Here is a 14,120-nt window from a genome sequence, read left to right on the forward strand (position 1 = left end):
CAGACACCGCACATGTGAAGCGTGAGCGGCGGCCGGGTCCTTAGCAACGAGACAAAGCAACAAGCAAGGAGGAAGAGAGGACAGGGAGGACCTTGAAGGACTCAGGACAGGAGCCCATCCTGGGAGGTGAGGGGGTCAGGAAGAAGAGTCGGTCTTGGGAGTAGAGTGTCAAGCCTCCCTATGGAAGTGTACATACACCAACCTGAATGCACACACAGCATGCACGTACCCAGAGCTCCCCATTTTGTCCCTGCGGTTAGCGCTCCAGAGCTTCGCCCACCAGAGAGCCATGCGTGCATCCGCAGAGGCTAGCCTGGTTTATGCAGCTATAACATATGTAACGAATGACGACGACTTCAGATTAACTCATCCCAAAGGGTGGTAAATCTGGGGAAAGGCTGTCAGGAAGCCCCCGGGCTGGAGAAAAGGCCAAGCACCTAGCACTTCCATCAGCTCCCTGGCCCAGTTCTGTGCAGAGCTGAGAGAGCTCCCCTTCTCTAGGGCCAAGGCCATCCAATGCTCTGCTAGCAAACTAAATTAACCCAACTAATTCTTAACGGGACCCCAGCTAGGACAGCAGAGAGCGTCTCTCTCCTCTACATCCAAGCACCAGCCTTGCTTCCTTTCCTCCTGCAGGAGGTATTGCTGTATACAGAACTCAGCCTGGCCCAAGTGTCTACGGACGTAGGAATCCCCTGGTGGGTCTAGACCCAGACCCCATCTCAGAGCGGCCAGTGCAGGATGCATCGAAAGAAGGCATTAACCACCTAATAATGCAGCTCACTGTGCAGTTCAATCCAGGCGACGGGAGAGTTTTTTCCTGACCCCAGCTGGGATTCAGTTCATGCCCTGAAGCCTGAGGACGGAAAGCCACCATAGTGTGTATCCTCAATGGTGTCACTGCAGGCATTGGTCTCACTCCCCTGCATTTCATGCCCTACTTTCCTCCCCGACACACTTCTTCTGGCGATTATTATTCATAAAAGCCAGTGTATTCATGTTTTTGCCTTCTACTGCATAAGAGTCTGGCACAGCGCACACAAAACACTTTGTATGTCTATTGAACCTTCCATCAGATGCTCTCACAGCTCTTTAAAGCCATGAATGAATTTAGCATCACAACTCCCCCCTCCCCCGCATCCCCAGGCTGGAAGCGAAGTATAATGGGCCAAGTTTTCAAAAGGGATCAGCCCCCCTTTAAGCACCAAAACTAGCAGCCAGATTTCCTCAAGGCGTTTTCCAGCCCCAGTGGGAGGCGTGGGGCTCAGGGCAAGGGTTCACTCACAGTTCTGGTGGGGCTGGGGCTTCTGTCGGCTCCAAGCAGGTCAGCTGGTCTCTAATTCCAAGGCCTGTCTGAGGTTTGGAGCAGCACTTACCCAGGGCGAAGGCAGGCAGGAGGAAGCGTGTTCTGGCTGGGAAGGCTGGAGAGGACCGTGGGGTGGATCCTGTGTCCATGAGGGTAGAGTGTGTGGACTGTGGATGGCCAATGACTGACATGAGTGAGGAACACAGAGGTTGGGACAGACAGGCAGAGCATTCCCCCCATTCCCACCCAAACCAGGGCAGCCTTAGCTTCTAGCCTGAGCGACCCAACCTCTGCTCCCACCCCTTTGCACACCGCTCATGAGATTCCTCCTGGCACACAACCCAGGAGAACGTGGGTAGGCAAATAGCCTGAGAGAGATCCCCTCCCGCTCATGGGGCTATGGTGATATGGCTGAGACTGGCCCCCGTTACCTTGAGACCCCGCTGAGCACACATTCCAAGGGACTCAGCTCGGCAAACAGCCCAGGAGATTCCTCTTGGCACCTGGCCCAGGTGAGCCCCCTTCACACAGAGACTAAGAGATTCTCCTCAGATCAACCCCCCTGGCACACCGCTAGGAGAACTCCCATGGGCTCAGAGCCCAGCAGATCCCCCTTGGCATGGGGCCCCCGAGGAGGCGTGTGGCCCCTGGCATATGGCTTGGGAGCCTATGTTTATTTAGGGCCCCTCCTCCCCAGTGCTTTATCAGATCCCTGGAGCACTGGCTCCTGCTCAGCTACCCCGGGCACAGAAACGGGACGGGTTTGCCCCAAAGCCCCAGAGTGGCCTGTTGGGTTGCCGTGGTGGCTGAGGCAGGCCAGAAACATGACACTTAATGACTTGGTTACAGGGCGAAAGCACAGCCAAGGAGACGGTCCAGTGAGCAAGAGGAAGCCAGGGCAGCAAGTTATTCTTAGGAAGAGAGCAGCTCACTGTTTAATGGATCCCCACCCTGGCAGCCTCTCCACTTTGACAGCTTCCCCTCTCTCTGCCAGCAGGTTGTTGTCTCTCTCTTGGTTCCTCAGGAAGCTGATAGACGGATTAGGGCTGGAGGTTGGGTTGTTTGTCGTCTCCCCCGCCCCCGACCGTTTCCATTACCCTGAGATGTGGCCACGGATGGAGGAATGCAGGATTTGTCAGATCGGATCAGACTGTTGGTCCATCAAGCCCTGTATCCTGCTTTCCAGAGCCATCAATACCTGATGTTTTAAAGGAAATAGCCAGCAATGCACCAAGCCCATAGTGCAAGGCTTTTCTAGGAGTGGCGGGAGGTAGGATATGGGGTGCAAGAATCCTTCCTGATGCCTATAGCAGCTGATCAGCTAAAACATGGATACATGGCCTCTGATCACTCACCTCAGTCTGCCAGCTAGCTATAGGTGTTACTGATGCCCATCAAATCTGCCAACCCTTCCTTTTTCCCTTCTGAAAGGGGCAGAATATCATTAGGCTTTCACTCACCTGACCGCAGCCCCGTTGACATGAAGAGGGCCACAGCTGCAAGCAAAGTTTGGCCCAACAAGGGGCAATGCTGAGGATCAGGGACTGCCGGGTTCTATTGCCAGCTCTGCCACTGACTCACCCTGTGACGTTAAGTCAAACACAGAGCTCCACATGCAGGTATATATCATTATTCAGATGGGGAAACTGAGGCACAGGAGGCCACATAGTGAGTCAGTGAGAGAAACCAAGTCTTCTGGGTCCCTGACTACTGCACCACACTATCTCTCCTTAACCAGTCACCCACTTGTTTCCTTGTGCTGCCTCAGCTGCCTGAAGCCACCTGTCGTCTGTCAACTCATAAGCTCTTCGGGGCGGGGACCATCTTTTTGTTCTGTCTGTTCAGCACCGCACACAGTGGGGTCCCAGTCCATGGCGGGGGCTCCTAAGCCCTATGACAATACCAATAAATAATACAACAACTGAACCTCTTATCCCTTTTCCCCAGCCGTAAGATGGAGAGAATACTCGCTTACCTGCCAAGCATGGTGTGAAGCCTCATGTGTGTAAAATGCTTGGAGACCCTCAGAACACAGACGAAAGAGAATCCCCAAGAAAAAACCTGCTAATATCAGGACGGAGGGGGTATTGCTCTCAGTTGCTTTCTCCTGGGATTGACTTTCAGAAGCGTACTCCTTCCAGCTCCACCTGAATCAAGGTGGTCCAGCTGCCCCCCAGAGAGCTGCTTCCCCTCTGCCAAAGCCACCCAGAGCCTGAAGTTGTCACAGACTTTGAGGGCTCCAGAAAAGACTTCCTAAACCAGCCAGGCTCTGCTCCTCAGAGAACAGCTGTCTGCAGAGAGTGATTTGTTTCTGTGTGTAAAGAGCCCATTTTCCATGCTGTGCAGCTTGTCCAGGAGAGTGTGAGTGCACCCTGGAGATTAATAAAGGCTAGGGAAGCAAGGCTGCTACAGCACAGCCAGAAATACACTCAGGCTAGTCGCCTCCCCCCAGAAACAGGCATGGCATATTTGCAAGAGGCTCTGGCAAAGAGCAGGGTGACGGGGCGCAGCCCAAGTCTGGACTAAGGTGCACTGGTCGAGCCAGTGATGAGTGTGGTCCCTGCACAGGCAGTGTGGGTCAGGCGTGAAAAGCGCTGGCAGAGCTGTGTGATCATTAGCCATCAGAGCCAGCAGCGCTTCATCTTCCTGTTCACAGCCCCACAGGGAGCACAGGCTGACTCTCCCCACCACCATCACCTTAAAAGTGACGCTGGGACAAGGGAGGGTCTCGGAGGAGGCATTGGTGCCATCCAGCTTTCTGTCACGGTGTTGGCAGCACAGAGCTGATGCAGCATTTGGGGGCCACGGGAAAAAGAAGGTTATTGAGGGTGCGTCTACACAGCAAATGAAGGTGGGACTATAGCAAAGTAGGCATAGCTTTAATGCTAGCAAAGACAGGTCAGCCTGGACACTGGCAGGGCTGGCAACCCCACGTATGTACCCAGGATTCTGGTCAGGTTTCCACTGGGCACCTAACCCGGGCAAAGTCGGTGCTTCCACATCTTTGCTACTGTTGTTACCAGTGCTAGCTAGATGAAAGCCAGCACAGGCATGTCTGCCCACGCTACGATCACATCTCCATTTGCAGCGTAGACCCACCGCAGCATTTTCTGTTCCTTTGGTTCCCTGTTATGGAAACCATGAGTTACACAGTGCTGTTCCCTGGGGCGGAGAGAGAGGTGAACAGCAGGACGTGTCTTTCTAAAAATAAACACCCCGCACGCTGCCAGGCTGCATGGACACAGGTGGGCATATGCAGCACTGGGTGCACCATTGCATGAAATCCTACAGGTTTGGGATCGACCATTTTAAAGAATCCTTATTGTGGTAACAGGGACAAACCATCCCGATGTGTAGAAAGAATTGTAAATATGGCAGGCGACCAGCTTGGCTTAACAGTGAAATCCTTGCTGATCTTAAACACAAAAAAGAGGCTTACAAGAAGTGGAAGATTGGACAAATGACCAGGGATGAGTATAAAAATATTGCTCGGGCATGTAGGAGTGAAATCAGGAAGGCTAAATCACACCTGCAGTTGCAGCTAGCGAGAGATGTTAAGAGTAACAAGAAGGGTTTCTTCAGGTATGTTGGCAACAAGAAGAAAGCCAAGGAAAGTGTGGGCCCCTTACTGAATGAGGGAGGCAACCTAGTGACAGAGGATGTGGAAAAAGCTAATGTACTCAATGCTTTTTTGGCCTCTGTCTTCACGAACAAGGTCAGCTCCCAGACTACTGCACTGGGCATCACAGCATGGGGAGGAGGTGGCCAGCCCTCTGTGGAGAAAGAAGTGGTTCGGGACTATTTAGAAAAGCTGGACGAGCACAAATCCATGGGGCCAGATGCGTTGCATCCGAGAGTGCTAAAGGAGTTGGCGGATGTAATTGCAGAGCCATTGGCCATTATCTTTGAAAACTCATGGCGATCAGGGAAAGTCCCAGAAGACTGGAAAAAGGCTAATGTAGTGCCAATCTTTAAAAAAGGGAAGAAGGAGGATCCTGGGAACTACAGGCCAGTCAGCCTCACCTTACTCCCCAGAAAAATCATGGAGCAGGTCCTCAAGGAATCAATTCTGAAGCACTTAGACTAGAGGAAAGTGATCAGGAAGAGTCAGCATGGATTCACCAAGGGAAAGTCATGCCTGACTAATCTGATTGCCTTCTATGATGAGGTAACTGGTTCTGTGGATGAAGGGAAAGCAGTGGACGTGATATTCCTTGACTTTAGCAAAGCTTTTGACATGGTCTCCCACAGTATTCTTGTCAGCAAGTTAAAGAAGTATGGGCTGGATGGATGCACTACAAGGTGGATAGAAAGTTGGCTAGATTGTCGGGCTCAAAGGGTAGTGATCAATGGCTCCATGTCTAGTTGGCAGCCGGTATCTAGCGGAGTGCTCCAAGGGTCGGTCCTGGGGCCGGTTTTGTTCAATATCTTCATTAATGATCTGGAGGATGGTGTGGATTGCACCCTCAGCAAGTTTGCAGATGACACTAAACTGAGAGGAGTGGTAGATACACTGGAAGGTAGGGACAGGATACAGAGGGACCTAGACAAATTGGAGGATTGGGCCAAAAGAAATCTGATGAGGTTCAACAAGGACAAGTGCAGAGTCCTTCATTTAGGATGGAAGAATCCAATGCACCGCTACAGACTAGGGACCGAATGGCTAGGCAGCAGTTCTGCGGAAAAGGACCCGGGGTGACAGTGGACGAGAAGCTGGATATGAGTCAGCAGTGTGCCCTTGTTGCCAAGAAGGCCAATGGCATTTTGGGATGTATAAGTAGGGGCATTGCCCCCAGCAGATTGAGGGACGTGATCATTCCCCTCTATTCGACACTGGTGAGGCCTCGTCTGGAGTACTGTGTCCAGTTTTGAGCCCCACACTACAAGAAGAATGTGGAAAAATTGGAGAGAGTCCTGCGAAGGGCAACAAAAATGATTAGGGGTCTGGAACACATGACTTATGAGGAGAGGCTGAGGGAACTGGAATTGTTTAGTCTACAGAAGAGAAGAATGAGGGGGGATTTGATAGCTGCTTTTAACTACCTGAAAGGTGGATCCAAAGAGGATGGATCTAGACTGTTCTCAGTGATAGCAGATGACAGGACAAGGAGTAATGGTCTGAAGTTGCAGCGGGGAAGATTTAGGTTGGATATGAGGAAAAACTTTTTCACTAGGAGGGTGGTGAAACACTGGAATGTGTTACCTAGGGAGGTGGTGGAATCCCCTTCCTTAGATATTTTTAAGGTCAGGCTTGATAAAGCCCTGGCTGGGATGATTTAGTTGGGGATTGGTCCTGCTCTGGGCAGGGGATTGGACTGGATGACCTCCAGAGGTCCCTTCCAACTCTGATATTCTATGATTTCCATCCCAAACCTCTAAGATCCTGTGCAATGATCCCTCCCATGGGTTGGAGCAGGATCAGTCCTGCCTGTTTCGTGGATCCTAGGCATCAATGGGCACGTCTACCCAGCAAAAAACACAACCCACAACAGCGAGTTTCAGAGCCCAGCTCAACAGATTCGGGCTTACGCTGTGGGGCTAATAATAGCTGTGTGGATGTTTTGCTCAGGCCAGAGCCCGGGCTCTAAAACCCTGCCACAAGATGAGGGGGGCTTGCACCAATTCCCTGGGAGATTGTTGCACTGCCTGATTGAAAGCACGATCTACAGGTCACGGATAGGGCATAGATCTGTTCCTGGTCATGCAGAGTCAGATTTTCAAGAGCTCAGCTCCCTTTTAGGCACCTGTATAAGGGGAGGTTTTCAAGTGCCCAGCCCGCAGCAGCTCACACCCACTTCTGAAATACCAACCACTTATTTTGGTACCTAAAGGGCAGCTGGGCTCTTTTGAAAGTCTGTGATCTCCGGCAAGTCCCTTCCCCGCTTGATGCCTCAGTTTCCCCATCTGAAAAATAGATACAATAGTCTCATGAATACTCTCAGGGATCCCTCCCCACTCTGAACTCTAGGGCACAGATGTGGGGACCCACATGAAAGCCCCCTCAGCTTATTTCTACCATCTTAGGTTAAAAACTTCCCCAAGGCACAAATCCTTTGTCCTTGGATGGTATGCTGCCACCACCAAGTGATTTAGACAAAGAATCAGGGAAAGGACCACTTGGAATTCCTGTTTCCCCAAAATATCCCCCCAAGCCCTACACCCCCTTCCTGGGAAGGCTTGAGAATAACATACCAACCAAATAGGTAAACCAGATTATAATAAAGTTCTGTTTTTAAGAAAGAAAAAAAAGTAAAGGAAGCATCTCTGTAAAATCAGGATGGAAGATAACTTTACAGGGTAATCAGATTCAAAACACAGAGGATTCCCCTGTAGGCAAAACTTAAAGTTACAAAAAACAGGGATAAACCTCCCTCTTAGCACAGGGAAAATTCACAAGCTAAAAACAAAAGCATCTAACACGTCTTGCCTTATTTACTTACTGTTTTTGCAATATTGAGACTCGTTTTAGGATGATTTTAGGAGAAGGAGTTTTCCGACCTGATGCTTCTCTGCTTCCCCAGAGAACACACAAAGACTTCCCTCCACCCTCCCCCCTAGATTTGAAAGTATCTTCTTTCCCCATTGGTCCTTTTGGTCAGATGCCAACCAGGTTATTTGAGCTTCTTAACCCCTTACAGGTAAGGAGGAATTCTAGGCTACCTTTAGCCATATGGTTATGACTAATACGTTGAGAGTCTCAGATAGATGGCTCTTCACACATGCCAAGTGTTATCAGCCCTAAAAATGTCTGTCAGGACTTTCTTCCTGAAGTGCAGCCTGCATTGTTCTCTTTCCTAATTCCATCCCATTACTTGTAGTTCTGCTCCCTGGCACTATGACTATTACTAATTATTGGTCTCCATTAGCACCTACATGCCTCAGCTGAGTTTGGGGCGCCACTGCGCTAGGCGCTGTACACACATTTCGTAAGACAGCCACTTCCCTGGAGAGCTTGAAATTTAAATGTACAAACTGCGGGGGAAGGGGGGAGGAAATGAAGCATTATCATCCCCATTTTACAGATGGGGAAACTGAGGCTGGGGGGCACGTGGCTTGCCCAAAGTCACACAGGAAAGTCTGCGTCAGAGATGGGAACTGAAGACAGATTTCCTGAGTCCCAGTCTAGTGTCTTGACCACAAGGCCTTCCTCTCAGTACCATAAGTCATCTAATATTCCTCCCTCCCTTTGCTTTTTGAACCCTTCACATATGTGTAGATTACCCTCATGCCTTCAGGAAGCTGTCACTCAGCCAAACTCTCTCTCTCTCTCTCATTTAATTTTCCCCTCTTGTCATTTCCATGCTTTTATTCTGAGCTCCTTCCCATGTGTTAATATCTTTTGGGGAGGGAGGCCGGAGAACTGAACACAATATTCTAGGAGCCTTACGCAGAGGGACACATCACTTCCCAGCATCTGCTTCTTCATTTCCTGGAGGCAGCATTTCTTATGGCAACCGGCAGCTTCTTGTTTTTCTTGCTCGCGCTTTGATTAACACACACGGCTAGATCTCTCTTTCTCGGGGCCCCCGCTGGGTTTGCGATCAGGTTGTGCGCAATAGTATGTCTGCTCTGGGAGATTATGGGGATATTGTAGAGGGCTATGGCACAGCTGGTGCCCATACACATTTCAAATTGCTCGTTACCCCCTTGGAAGGCTTCCTCACATATTATAATCATTCCAAGAGCTGTGCTGCTCCTGCATGGGTGACATTAATTATAAACCACAAATCTGAATTATAGCCCTGCCCCATTTCACACTAATCAAGTAGTTGCACAGTGCCTCCCATCTGGGGATCTCAAAGCACTTTACATATGTTAAGCTTCAAAACCTACCTTGGGCAGCTGGTGAGCATCCCATTATTCCAATCTCCAGATGGGGAAACTGAGGCACCGTGTGGGGATGTGACTGGCCCAAGGTCATGCAAGGAGTTAATAGCAGAGTTGGGAGGAGAACTCAAGGACCCTTTCTCCCATTGGAGGAGCTAAGTTAACATTAAGGCACAAGCTATGCCCCGGGGGTGGGAGTGATCCATTTCTATTCAGGGGGGCTTTCATTAACAACCTGCTAGATCTCAGTAACTGCAACTGCTGTAACCATGTTTCTTGGTGCACTGAGGAATCACATGGCACCCACCTGGATTTCCTTAAAAAATGGGTGACCTTGTGCAAGTCACTTCCCCTCTCTCTGCCTGTGTCTCCTCTTGCCCTTGGCCCCATCTGTTTTGACTACCTTCTTCAGGGCAAGGATTGTCTCTTGCTATGTGTATGTACAGTCTCGACTGCAGTGGGGCTCTGATCTCAGCTGCTAAATCTACTGTGTGATGGGTTTGGTCACAGAGACCTCCTTGGGACTGTCACCTGACATGCTGAATTTACCTTTAAGCCCATTCTCCCTGCCAGCTTGGGACTCCAGAACCCTGCCTTGTTGACCCAGACACGCCAGCCTGCTGCAACACAGACCCAGGTCTGGTCCACATCACCAAAGCTGCAGACTTTAACCAAAAACTGCACAGCAGGTCACCTATCTCCAGTGCCCAGACACCCAGCTCCCAATGGGATCCAAACCCCAAATAAATCCGTTTTACTCTGTATAAAGCTTATACAGGATAAACTCATGAATTGTCCACCCCCTATAACACTAATAAAGAGATATGCACAGCTGTTTGCTCCCCCGGATATTAATCACTTACTCTGGGTTAATTAATAAACAAAAATGATTTTATTAAGTAGAAAAAGTAGAATTTAAATGGTTCCAAGTAATAACAGACTGAACAAAGTAAGTTACCAAGCAAAATAAAACAAAACACACAAGTCTAAGCCTAATACATTAAGAAACTGAATACAGGTAAATCTCCGCCTTCGAGATGTTCCAATATCCTTCTTTCACAGACTAGACTCCTTCCTAGTCTGGGCCCAATCCTTTCCCCAGTACAGTTCTTGTCAGTTCCAGCTCAGATGGTAACTAGGGGATCTCTCATAACTTGCCGTCCTCCTTTGTTCAGTTCCACCCCCTTTTATAGCTTTGGCACAAGGCGGGAATCTTTTGTCTCTCTCTGGGTTCCCACCCCTCCTTCTAAATGGAAAAGTACCAGGTTAAAGATGGATTCCAGTATCATGTGACTTGTTCACATGTCCTGTGAGCCCCGCTCCATTTTTCCAGGACTGGCCTGCATGTATGCAGCAGAGGCTTGCAGGTAAACAGAGCCATCTACAGTCAATTGTCCTAGTCAATGGGAGCCATCAAGATTCTAAACCACCATTAATGGCCCAAACTTTGCATAATTACAATAGGACCTCAGAGATGTTTCATATTCCTAGTTTCAGATACAAGAATGATCCTATTTGTATTAATGTATGAACACACTCAGTAGATTATAAGCTTTGTAATGATAGCTTTCAAGAGACCTTTTCATTGAAGCATATTCCAGTTACATTATATTCACACATTAGCATATTTCTATAAAATCATACGGAGTGCAACGTCACATACTATAATACAAATAATAAATGATAATAATCAGATTATAGACCGAGGGCCAAGCTGTGAGAAGCACTGAGCAGCAGGCGATCAACACCTCTTCCATTTTGGCCCTCAAAGACGTTCCAAAGGGTCTCCCATATCCTCAGAAGTATGTAGGCATCTAACTCCCCTTGATTTCAACGTCAGTTAGGCTCCTAAATAACTGAGGATCTCAGCTCAAGATCCAAAGCAGAGCACTTTCTATACCAGCTAAGACAAAAACCAATTATTTTGTCACAGGTGCAAGCCAGAACATCCCTTGCAACACTGTCGCCCAGAAGCCCCTGGAGCCAATAGGAACAGAGAGGGCATCTGTTTCTCTAGCTAATCCATATGTAATGAACCGAGGACAGGGGCAGGGTAAACCCTCTAGTTACTGGATGAAAATAAGCCAATGGATGAAGCACCCATTTAGCACCGATCATACTGTAAATTGCCATTTGGCCATGAGAGATTACGAGGACGCAGCAGCTGTGGCAGATGACGTGTGCGCACGTAGAAATGCGTGGTTTGAACTGCTAGCAGCGCCTCCATTTCAGCATCAGCTTGGCATAAAAGAGATAGACGCACAGCAAGATGAACTGGACAGGTGCTATCAGCCACCACTGCTCCTCCAAATGATTCTGACAAATTGTTTGTCACACTAATCTGATTGGTTAGTGCCAGGGTTTCACCCTTTTATCACTTCTCACACTGAGCATCCATCACAGCCCTTACATCTGCCAGGAGCAGCAGGCTCTGGAGCTGGGGATGGGGCAGCAGCAGGGATGGGAGGGGAGGAGATGGGCAGAGGAGAGATTGAGCATACAGGCCATGACATAAGACCACTACATGGTGGGATTTCATTGCTTCGTCAGCACAAGTTTTCCCCACACCCCTGAGAGAGAATGAGGCAGGGAGATTTCAAGAACCCTAGTGGACCCAGCTGGGTCTCTGTGCTCTGATCTGAGAGCCCTACAGAAAGGAAGAGAAACTGAGACAGAGCAGGCGGGAGAAGACTCCATTCCAGGTGACCGGGCAGGCACTGCCTGGGCTCCTTACCCAGCACTCATGAGCTGGACTGTTTAAAAAGCCAAAGAAGGGTGGGTACAAAGCAGGCATAGGGAGAAGTGTCAAGATCCAGAATAATGTGCAGCGGGAGGGGGAGGGTAAGTTTACTCAACCTTTTTTAACCTCAGAAAGATCACAGGTTCCCAGAAGGGGAAACCTGGTGCTTAGACACCGGGGGAGAGGCTCCTCATACAACCTGAAGCCAGAGCTATTTCAAAGAGAGACCCATTAGGATATTGAAAAATTGGAGATGGTGCAGAGAAGAGCCACACAAATGATCCGAGGGCTGGAGAACCCCCTTTACAGTGAGAGAGTTAAGGACCCCAATCAGTGTTATCAAAACGATCAAGGTGGCTTGATTATAGTGGATAAGGATCTTCCTGAGGAGAAGATCCCCAGGCACTAAAGGATTCTTGAATCGAGCAGAGAAAGGCAGAACAAGAAGCAAAGGTCGGAAGCTGAAGCCAGACAAATGCAAATTAGAATTAAATGAGCCACAAATTGGTTATCAGTGAGGGTGATTAGCCATTGAAACAGACTCCCCAGGGAACTGGAGGAGTCTCTAGGCTGAAGAGTGTGGGAAAAGAACCGACAGCTAGTAGGTCAGAAACTCAAATCAAGATCAGACACCTTTCTGGAAGACAGGCTTTAGACCAACACAAGTTACTGGGCTCAGTGCAGGGGTAACTGGATAATGTTCTCCAGCCTGTGTTCTATAGAAGGTCAGACTAGATGATCTAATGGTCCTTTCTGGCCTTCAGATCTGTGAATTAGGGCCCCTCTAGCCCAGCCCTTTCAGCCAGTTCACAGCACCTCCCCATCATATGTTTTCTAGCATTTTGTCCAGTTGGGTTTCTGATGCTCCGAGTCCAAGCAACGCAGCCCCCATCCCTTCCCTTGGGGACACTGTACCACAACTCAGTAACTCTGTCTGGTAGGAAGCTCTCCCTGACACTCAGCCTAGATGTCCCATTCCTTCATTTTCTCCACCCTTACCTGTATTATGCCCACTGCCCAGAGCACCCTGGAACAATCGCCTCCCTGCTGCAAGATATTTGGCAGATTTTCAAAGTTCCTAGCATTCACAAATGCAGCATTGCCAGCCCAACTCTCAGACATCATGAGCCAGCCCTCCCACCCCCAAAATTATGATGAGATTTTAAAAAGTACATATCAAGGCTGGGTTTTGTTTCTTTGCCTTCTGGGGGTCTGAGTCTTTAAGGGTCACATTTCCCAGCCTCTCTCTGCAGCCACCAAGCTAACAATGATCTTTTCTTTTAATGCAAGCCAAGATTTTCCACATACTTAATCACCTGACTCCAGGAGCTGGGGCTTTAAAAACACAGATACCAAATATCACGAGACTCAGGCTAACATGGTACGAGTCAGCAATGCTGCAAACAGGGCCAGTTTTTGCAGAGAACTCGGTTCCCAGTCTGCTAAGCTCCCTGGCAAGTCCAGCCCCAGTCTGCTGGCTGTTTTCACATACTCTTTTTGTCACTTCATCAGTCGAGAGACTTCAGATTCATCTGTGGTGGAAAAAAAAAAGCCAGCAGGTGAACACAGCCGGATCTGTTTGGCTTCTCCCAGCTCTCGGTAAAACAAAGTAAAACCTTCTATAGGTGGATCTAGGGCGGAAAGACCTGGAGCCAGGTCTACAGATATCTGTCAGCCCAGCTCTCTCATTCAGGGCTGGGAAGGGGTGTGATCCTTGACCACCGTAGCTATGCCAGTAATAGCCCGCAGGGCAGATGCAATTATACCAGCTAAGTTTGTTTGGTTGGGCTGGTTGGGGCTGAACTAAGTTATAGGGGTACAAGCTACATCCATCCTTGGAGCACTTGGACAGTATAGTGTGCTGGGATCGCTACACCAGCAAAGCATGCCGAACCTAGACCCTGGCCTGAGAGAGAGCCAGCAGAGTGGGGAACTGGGAGGAAGGGAAGGACTGTCTGCAGGGACAGAGGGGAAAGGCAAGAGAAGAAAAGCGAGAGAAAGAAGGAGCTCAGCGAGAGATGGAGATGAACAGGGAGAGCAAAAAGGAGGGAGCGAGCTGAGGCAGATGCCAGAGCACAGTGCAGCCACCTCCCTACTCCTCAGCCAGGGCTGGTTTCAAGCCCATGCCTAGCCCACGCCTCTGCGAAGCCCCTAGCCCAAGGGTGGGCAAACTTTTTGGCCCGAAGGCCACATCAGGGTAGTGAAACTGTTTGGAGGGCCAGGTAGGGAAGGCTGTGCCTCCCCAAA

The sequence above is a fragment of the Lepidochelys kempii genome, chromosome 22 (assembly GCF_965140285.1).
Source record: "Lepidochelys kempii isolate rLepKem1 chromosome 22, rLepKem1.hap1, whole genome shotgun sequence".
NCBI lineage: Eukaryota > Metazoa > Chordata > Testudines > Cheloniidae > Lepidochelys > Lepidochelys kempii.